Below are 10,000 nucleotides of genomic sequence, written 5' to 3'. Positions count from 1 at the left end.
TCTTCGCCCCCAACAGTATTAACGCTTCGAGGGGGTATAGTGACAAGAATCTGAAACGAGAATGAAAAGAGAGCCGCTCATAAGGCATCTCTCCTATTCCGTTTCCAGTGTGTATCTGATGAAGACGGTAGTGCCCTCTTTATTCCTTTTCGTGTAGCTCTACTACTCGGTGTTTTCCCTTATGTTCTCCCGTTATTTTGGATTTAATTCAACATTTTGATGACTTCTCCGGCCTCTTTTGCCTCTAGGAAGTTGAATATTATCTTTACTATTCATAAATGTAAGCTCTTGTCGTTTTGAATTAAATCAAAAGTGATTTTAACGCAAACAAGAGCTGTTTCCTACCAGAGGCATCCTGGATGCTATCGCTCGCTCTTATGGGTCATTTAGTTAGCTGGAGCGACGTTCCCGGTTTGCTATGCTTTAATAATTTAGCTATTTAGCTCCGCTAGGAATGCTTATATTATACCGTCAGTTTTAGCTCGGTGATTTCGACACGGGTCGAGGTACCGATCTTGCCCTTCGTGAGGCTTCGTAGCTTAAACGTCTGGAACTAGTACTTTCATGCATGATATAAATTTTTCCGAATGTTATATTATTGAAGCTATAGGCAAATATTTTACACATGTAAGATATTGTTGAATGTTTTTTCCAAGATTGTATACGAGAGAGTTTCGGTGATTTAGGTATTCGATTCTCATCTTACCTAGTCTAGTATTCTAGGTACAGTAGTATACTTTCACACATCCTCGATTGTTATCTTCTCCTCCGGAGGCTAATTTGAATCCCTCTCTCCCTCTGTAAGCCTTTGGCTTAATCCTAGTGGTTCTATCTGTATAATAATTCAGGTATAACTATTCTAGGATATGCCTGTCCTGACCTGATAACCAGAGTGACTGGTTTTTTGGGTTAGAGCAGAACATCAGAGTTTTTAGTCTGTGGTCTGCTTCCTCCTAGCATAGAGAAAGAGTCTCCTTTGCTAGGTTAGGGGCGGACACAGGAAGCTTTGCTTCCCTAGTCCATGGTGGAAGGATGATTCCTTCCTCTAGTGGCCTAGCAGACTGTCCTGTGTTGTTTTTCTCGGGTGGGAGAATGAGTTTTCTCTGTTGCCCGGCGAAATAACTTCACCTAACTTTGTTCTAGTTGGGAGGAGGTTAGCAAGTATTGCCAGTCTTCCTCCCTAATAGACAACTCTTGGTTAGGATGAGCTTCCCTAACGATTGAGTATGTCTCCTGCTAGAAGGATGTCTATAGGACCCTTAACCCTTCCCCACCTCTCTTTTATTTTCTTTTGGCCGCAGTCCTACTGCCGTACCTAGTATAGGTTAGGATAGAGGACAGACTCAGCTCTCTGCCGGCTCGCACTACGTGTCGGCCGGCAGAGACCCTTTTTTCTTTGCAGAGTGAACCCCAGACCTCGCTTGGTCTCCCTTTCATGTCTGCCGGTAGAGCCCGGCAGGCTATGGATTCTTTGGAAGCCTGAATGCTACATTCTCCCCTTCCATAAGTTCACTCTTTCTGGATGGAAGGTCGTACGGCAATGCCGCCTTATAACCTTACATCCATACTGTTTCTCTGACTATTGTGTTGCACCCCTAACCCGGCTGCCGGCTTAACAGCCGACAGCCGGGCATGTGGAGGTTCTTTGGTTCTTGGCTACTGTCAGCGGGCATGGGTTTTATTACCTTTGCCGGCCGGCAGTGGAAACACAGCCCGAATCCGCTGGCCACTATGATTAGCAGCTGGCAGCCGGATATTAGTGTTTTCAGCCGTCGGCTGGCAATGATTGCTGGTCGGCACACAGTCGCGAATCAGGGGGCTGCCGCCTATTAGTTAAAGATAGTATATCTTTGAACTATACAGGGGTAGTTGCCGGCCGGCACGTGCAGGAGCACGCCGGCACAACAGCATGCGATGTACAGTAGTTGCTGTATTCGTAGTGTAGTACACACTGGATTAGCAGAAACTGCTGTACAGTGCTTGTGATAACACTAAAAGTTCTTCATCAAACTTAATGTTATCTTGTACAGCCTTTTGTTGAGACCGTACAATACATAGAAAGTAAGTTCTTTCTGTATTCTTTCTATCCCGTATATTAAAACTTTATCTCAAGGTGTGAACTACACCTTAAATTTCCGTTTAGGAAATTACATAAGGTATTCTAGAATAGAATTAACCTTAGTTTTAATATCTCGGGAGGTTTCAGCAATTGACTAGACAGGGAATACAAGTATGTGTCTTTCCTTCTTTCTTTTATAGTTTTTCTATATAAGCTAAATGTCTCAATATAAGTGAAAGCCTTCACTTGATACTCATGGATTTTTCTTCTCTTTACAGGAGGACCATCCGAAGTGCGGGAGTGTGTTCTGTAATGTCCGCAGTAAGAACTCCTGTGGACATCAATATTGCAGGAGGCACGCAGCATGCGCAGCCTCCAGAGGTTATCTTCGCTATTGGGACCCTCAGGTTTTTACAGTTTGTTCTAACCTGATTACCGAGGCTTTTGACGACCCTAAGTCAACAGAGTCAAGGGATGCTGCCAGGGAAACGTTACGATCCTGGGTGAGGGGTTTTCAGAAAAACACCTTAGGTCCCTAACTTCCAAATGAGAAGATGAGGGCCTACCTTTTCCCTAAAGCATCGGCTGATGCAATCATCCCCCAGCCTCAGGTGGAGATACCAATTGCCCAGAATCCGGTAGATTCTGAAATCTCAGCCGCCCTTCAAGACATCCAATTGGACGATAGGATGTCGGAGGTGTCGGATTCTACTGAGAAGGACCTTCTAGGAGAAGGTCAGGAGGAGGAGCTGTTCCAGGCTCCTCAAGTATAAGAGGAAGAAATCGCCGAAGTGTCGGTTACATTGGTTCCGGACCCAGAACCTAATCCATCTACATTGTCTGCTATCTCAGATGAACTGGGAAGGACTCTTTCTTCCATTGTTGAGATGATCCAACAAATTCAAAGGAAGAATGATGAGAAGGAAGCTGCAATGAAACTGGAGATACGTAGACTTGCAGCATCACGTGGGCCCCAGAAGCGGCTCAGCGTGAAGGATCTTCCTTTGTGCTGGGATACTAATCCTTGGAGGTATACCGAACACATACCGATGACAACCGGGAAGATCGTGATCTCAGAAAAGTTGGGAGCAATTCCCCTGGAAGAAGTGGAATTTTGGCCCAACAAAGATTCTTATCCGGACTGCTATGTCCATCTTAGGAAGGAACCAGCCTCAAAGGAGGAGACGTAGCCGAAGGAGGTCATAGTTTTTGACCATCGTAAAGCTCAGACATTACTAGCGAGCTCGATGAAAGAGAGGGGCTTCACTAACTCAAAGGTGCCCACCTTGAGTAAGAAGCTTGCCTCCTTTGTGGCCTCTCCTACCAGAGCCTTTCCCTTCTTGGAAACGGGATATAAGGCAGCCTTAAAGGCGGTAGAGGCAGGGAAACCATGCCCCTCCTTGGAGGAGTGCAAGCCGTTATCTCTGATCTTGCCCCTGGACCAAGAAGACTGTAAGGACGTACACCTTACCTTCTCAGTCGGGAAGCTGGAAGCTGATATTGCTGAACCCCAGTTCAGTGAGGCACTTCCAAAACTGTCGGAGGTTCTCTTGCGTAGAGAGCAAGAGAAAAAGGAAAGACTTGCGGCATCGATATCGTTGCAAACGACACTAGAAACGATGGCAAGTGACCCCAAGATCAAGGACATGTTCATGGTTGTGGCCAAAACCCATCTGGCCACAGTTACGAAAGATCTCTATAGCTTTATTAAAGCTAGGAGAGCCTGTAGAGAGTTCGTGTCCACCTCGGCTGCGGTGAGGCACGACCCGAGGAAACTGATCTTCTCTCGTATTTGGGGTAAAGACCTCTTTCCCAATGAAGTGGTTAAAGAGGCAGTAGACAAGGCCGCCACAGAGAATAGGAACCTTCTCAAAAAGTGGGGCTTAGATCTCAAGAGAAAGTCTTTTCCAGATGAGGGTCTCCAGCCCAAGAGGAAGACAAAAAGGCCTAGGCCATCCTCTCGACCGGCTAAACCCTACCAACAGCAACAACAACAACTTCCTGTGACTGCGGTGCCTCAGATAGTGACACAATCTCCAACCACGTACCAGCTGGTACCTCAACAAGTGGCGACACAGTTGCCAGTTCTTAACCCAGCCTTCGAAAGGCAGACTTCTTACTTTCGTTCGAGAGCTACAGGAACAGCCAGAGGTTCTTCTAGACGCCCTTCAAGAGGAAGGGGATACAGGGGAGGACGCGGTCAAGGAGGCAAGGCCTCAGATCCACAACAGCAGAAGTAAGATACTTCCAGTAGGAGGGAGACTACAGCTATTTAGGGATCGCTGGACCTTCGATCCTTGGGCCCAAAGCCTAATTAAAAATGAACTAGGTTGGAGCTGGAGCAGTCCTCCACCTCAATTTCCTCAATTCTTCTAACACTCATCCCCCGTTCTGGAAGAATATGTCCGAGAACTCTTAGACAAAAGAGTAATCCGGAAGGTTAAGTCCATAAAATTCCAAGGAAGGCTGTTTTGTGTTCCAAAGAAGGACTCAGAAAAACTCAGAGTTATTCTAGACTTGTTACCACTCAACAAGTTCATAGTGAACTACAAGTTCAGAATGCTCACGCTTCTGCACATAAGGACCCTACTGCCCAGAAGGGCATATACTGTCTCCATAGACTTGTCTGACGTTTATTGGCACGTTCCAATTAATAGTCACCTCTCCTCCTACCTAGTTACATAGAAAACTTTACGCCTTCAGAGCCAAGCCTTTCGGGCTAAACATAACCCCAAGGATTTTCACGAAGCTCACGAAGCTCGCGAACGCAGCCATCCATCAATTACGCCTAAAGGGGGTCCAAGTAGTAGCCTACTTAGACGACTGGCTGGTGTGGTCAGCATCCAGGACAGAATGCATTCAAGCTTCTACGATAGTGATCCAGTTCCTGGAACATCTGGGATTCAAGATCAACATCAAAAAGTCTCGTCTTTCTCCAGCTCAAAAATTTCAGTGCTTGGGAATCCACTAGAATTTGGAGTCACATCGGCTTTCCATTCCTAGTAAGAAGAGGAAAGAAATAGCAGGATTTGTCAAGAGACTATTGAAATCCAAACGGATATTAAGACGCGAACAGGAGAGAGTGCTGGGCTCTCTACAGTTTGCTTCGATAACAGATCCAGTGCTAAGAGCACAGCTTAAGGATACAACAGGTGTCTGGAGAAAATACGCATCAAACACGCGAAGAGATCCAAGTGACGTTGGCCATATTCCATTTGGCGGAAAGGAAGAAATGGCACCTGTCAGCAGTTCACATTCAAGGGTTCCGCATTGTTACAGCGGACGCTCTATCTAGGTTTACACTTATAGAGTCAGAATGGTCCCTTGACGCAGGATCGTTCTCCTTCATCTCGAGTCAAGTCCCAGAGCTGCAGATAGACCTCTTTGCGACGAAAGACAACAAGAAAATAGATCGTTACGTGTCCCCTTACGAGGAACCGTCAGCGGAGGCAGTGGCTGCTATGTCCCTGGACTGGAACAGATGGTCCAGTATCTATCTGGTCCCTCCGCACAACCTCCTTTTGATGATCCTCGATAAGCTGAGATCCTTCAAAGGGAAAGCAGCAATAGTGGCCCACAAGTGGCCAAATAGCATGTGGGTCCCTCTGGCATTGGAATCACGACTAAAATTCGTACCGCTACCGGATCCATCCCTGTCTCAGCAAGTACAGAAGTCGACTGTCTTCGCTCCTTCACAGAAAACACGGAACCTACATCTCATGATTTTTCTCCTTAACGATGAAAAAAAGATTCGGTGTTTAAAGGTCAGTTTAGACATTTGGAGGAAACCAGAAGACATTACGAGGCTTCAGGGAAGAGATAGCTATCCTTTGTCAAGGTGAAGAAACCAAAAGAAATCCCGACAGATTCCTAAATATCATTCTTCATTCACCTTCATGAGCAAGGTTTAGCAGCCAACACAATTCTGTTGTTCAAGCCTGCCTTGACAAGTCAGATACCATATGCCTTACAGGTCGACCTTTCTTACGACGTTCTTAATGAACCCGCCCTCCAGCGCTTCCAAACACCCTTTGCATGGTCATTAGATATGATTCCTCATTGTGTATAAATAATGAACAATGAGGAATGTGCTTAGAAGGTTTTTAATTTAAGTCATATTTCTGTTTGTACTCGCTTTGGGGGCCAGAGTTATGAAATAGTGGCTCTCTCTAGAGAGGAAGGCCACGTCCAGTTCTTGGAGGGAGAACTGAATCTATTTCCAGACCAAACGTTTCTTTCCAGGAACAAGCTACCCACCAACAGGTGGGGTCCCTAGAGAATCTGCCCTCTGAAGGAAGATGCATCTCGATGTCCAGTGGAGTGCCTAAAGGTCTATCTTCATCGAACTTCAGACTTTATGGGAGGACAGCTGTTCAGAAGAGAAACCCTGGGTTCAAAGTTATCAATAACTATGGGCGAAATTCACCCGTGTTATTCGCAGCGGATCCAGACAGTACACTCGTTAGTCATGATCCGAGGAAAGTTGCCTCTTCCATGAAATTTCCTTAATTATATGGACTTCGAACATCCTTGTTTGCACACCGGCTGGTAGTCATCCAAGGTGTTCTTTATGTACTATGCAAAGCAAGTGGAGCAACTAATGAGATCTGTGGTAGCAGCAGGTAGAATTCTTTAACCTTCTGTTTTAAGTCTGCGAGGAACAGTGTAATTAATTTGGTACGATTAATTAAGAAGGTGCGAGTGTAGTCACTGTATGTTACTACACACTGAGCGATAGGCCACGGAAGTGTCCTTACGAACTGTTCCATTGACGTCGGTAATCTATAGCATATACGGACACTTGTGCCAAGCGTTTTTTACGCTAGTGTATGTAAACAGTATATAGATTACATCATTATTATTAATAATTCAATTGAAGTGCCAAATCTGTTTCCTAGTAGATGAAACAATATTTTCTGTTGACTATTTTCCTTTATGCTTTTATGCATATCATCCACATTTTATAAATTTTATAAATGTTGATCTGATATGTGCGTTTATTAAATTTTAATAAACTAGTTCATATTCGCCCACACTCAATCTAAAGCAGGGTTTACACGGGCGAACAGCTCGTCGAGCGTGGTTCGACAACCCTGTGTTTGAATTGATGTTCGAGCGTATAAACGGGCTATTTGGTTGTCGAGCACGCTCGTCAAACGGCTCGATGAAAGTCAGGCTCATCTTGACTATTGTGGTCAGAGCTACATTGTTTGACGAACGGTGTGAACGTGTGAACGGGTGTCGAGCATCGAACCTCAGTTGTTATTCAAACCTGCTCGAGGAAACATCAACAAAGAAATGAATGATGGCTGCCATTAATGAAAGCAAGAATGAGAAGGAAGTCGTACTTGATTTCATACATACATATCGGGCCCATCCAGCTTTATGGAAAGTTAAATCAAAAGACTATTCCAATAAATTAGCCCGAAACAAAGGAATAGCGGCTCTGTATGAAATATTGAAAGAACTAATTTTAAAGCCTTAATTTTAAAGCAACATGCAAATTGCTGTGTGAAAATTTCTCTCTTTTTAGTAGCCAATCCTTCGTCCACTTTGATCTTTTTTTTTTCTTTCTTAGTGCCACTGATAAAGCAAAGGCTATCAAATCGTCATGGTCGAGAGACATGTTGACGTTGGTTTAGCACGAGGGACACTGAGGTTCGATGTACTGTCTGAAAGTTCTTCGAGCCGTTCTACAAGTAGGTTCGACAACCGGGCTCGGCGAGTTGTTCGGCCGTGTAAACCGGCCTTTACATAACTCAAAACCAAACTAGGTGATTACTTTACGAGAACTATTTTAAAACCAACCTCCTACTTCGGTTCTTAGTTAGGGATAGCGAGCAAAGTACTGCATCAAGTGTTGGTGATCGAGATAATACACGTGTTTACAAAAAGAAATATATTCTATGAAAAGAAAAATAACAATTCAAAAGAATTAACATAAAAAATAAATCACTTGAAATTTAGATCTGAACTAGACCTGTGACTTATTACAAAACACTGCAGAAAATGATACTAACACTTGATGAAAAGTTAACACTTTAACACCCTAATGAATAAATAATAATGAAATTTACAAATATGTAACTCTTATACTTACGTCTTTTGGTTCACAAAAGGTTACATAAGGGTTCAGCAAAGATTTTTAATGCGCTTCACATTAATGAATTACACAGGGCAAGTTACAAAAACTCTAATAATATATATTCCCTTACATTAACACACTTCCCTTGAATTAGCATCCAATAATATCAAAAACATTTGAACAAATCTCTACACGATATATGTTGGATAAAAAATTGCTATTCACGTTTGAGAGGATAAATTATGCACACTTGAGAGGAGAGCAGACGTTGGCTCTTTCAAAAGGATAGACTGGATCTCTTCCGCTGCTTCCTATGCATTGCGAGGTCCTATATGTATTAAATTAATTAATTCCAGAATCTTCCAGTTTGGCCTACTAGAAGTGCGGGGAAATGGTCTAGTGGCGTCAAGGTTGCCAACGTAGTAATTCGCAGAAGTGGTACTAACATTGCTTGGTAGGCAATTCTCTCTCTCGGCTAACTCCGACTACCTTCCTCTCGTAACATTAAACAAAAGAAAAAGTTTCATATAGAATTTTCATGTCTTTTCGAACCACGTGGGAAAATAAAAATGACGTAATCCTTCGTGCTCATACCTTTTGTGTATCATAAGCATACCTACAAGTTACATAAGACTTCGTAGCAAACCTACATGAAATAAAAAAAAAGAAAAATTTAAATTCTTTAAAATAACGTAACTTTGCATACAAGAAAATGAATGAAAATGCAATTAAATGAATGACAAAAGTCTTATGTAATTTACACACATTACTTAATGCTACGTGAGTTGAACTAATTTTACGATCTGGCTATGAATCTCTTAAATACACAAATGAATTACGTGAATAAAATATTCTATTTTCATGAACACCAGCTTCGTAATATATATATATATATATATATATATATATATATATATATATATATATATATATATATATATATATTTATATATACACACACACACACATATATATATATATATATATATATATATATATGTGTGTGTGTATATATATATATATATATATATATATATATATATATATATATATATATATATATATATATATATATATATATATATATATATATATATATATATATATATATATATATATATATATATATGTGTGTGTGTGTGTGTGTGTGTATCATCTCCTCCTATGCCTCGATAAGATTTCATCAGTCGTTTCTGTCTTGAGCATTTAATTCAATACTTCTCCATTCATCATCTCCTACTTCATGCTTCATAGTCCTCAGCTATGTAGTCCTGGGGGTTCTAACTGTTCTAGTGCCTTTTGGATCCCTGGTAAACGTTTGGTGAAGTAATCTCTCTTGGGGAATACGAAGAGTATGCCCAAAATATTTCCTTCTACCCCTCGCTATGATTTCATCCATAAATGGGACTCGAGTAATCTCTCTTATAGTTTCATTTCTGATCCTGTCCCGCTATTTAACTCCCAATATTTTTCTGAGGGTTTTGTTCTCGAATATACTAAATCTGTTGGAGATTCTTTCATTGTCAATTAATAAATCTTGTCCAAATAGTTACACAAATCTCACTAAACTGATATATAGCCTGATTTTTATATGTAACTTAAGGCGATTCGATTTCAAAATTTTTCCTAATGTAACCGCTGATTTAAATTTTTTTTCCAATATTTCATTGGAATTTAATTTCAAAGACCTTGTATTGTAGATCATAGTTTATATATATATATATATATATATATATATATATATATATATATATATATATATATATATATATATATATATATATATATGTATGTATTACTATATAAGAAAACATTCATAACTTAGTATAACATTGTTATTAGGTTGGATTGTTTGG

At 41.4% G+C, this 10,000-nt stretch overlaps 1 protein-coding gene across 4 annotated transcripts in view; it reads right to left on the bottom strand.

Annotated features, from left to right (window-relative positions):
- LOC137643891 (UDP-glucuronosyltransferase 1A10-like) overlaps positions 1–10,000 on the bottom strand; it is a 142,594-nt gene that overhangs the window by 52,183 nt on the left and 80,411 nt on the right. The window lies entirely within an intron of this gene.

Source organism: Palaemon carinicauda, chromosome 1, assembly GCF_036898095.1.
Source record: "Palaemon carinicauda isolate YSFRI2023 chromosome 1, ASM3689809v2, whole genome shotgun sequence".
NCBI lineage: Eukaryota > Metazoa > Arthropoda > Malacostraca > Decapoda > Palaemonidae > Palaemon > Palaemon carinicauda.
Note: the sequence above shows the minus strand (reverse complement) of the source record. Positions and strands in the feature narration are given on the sequence as shown.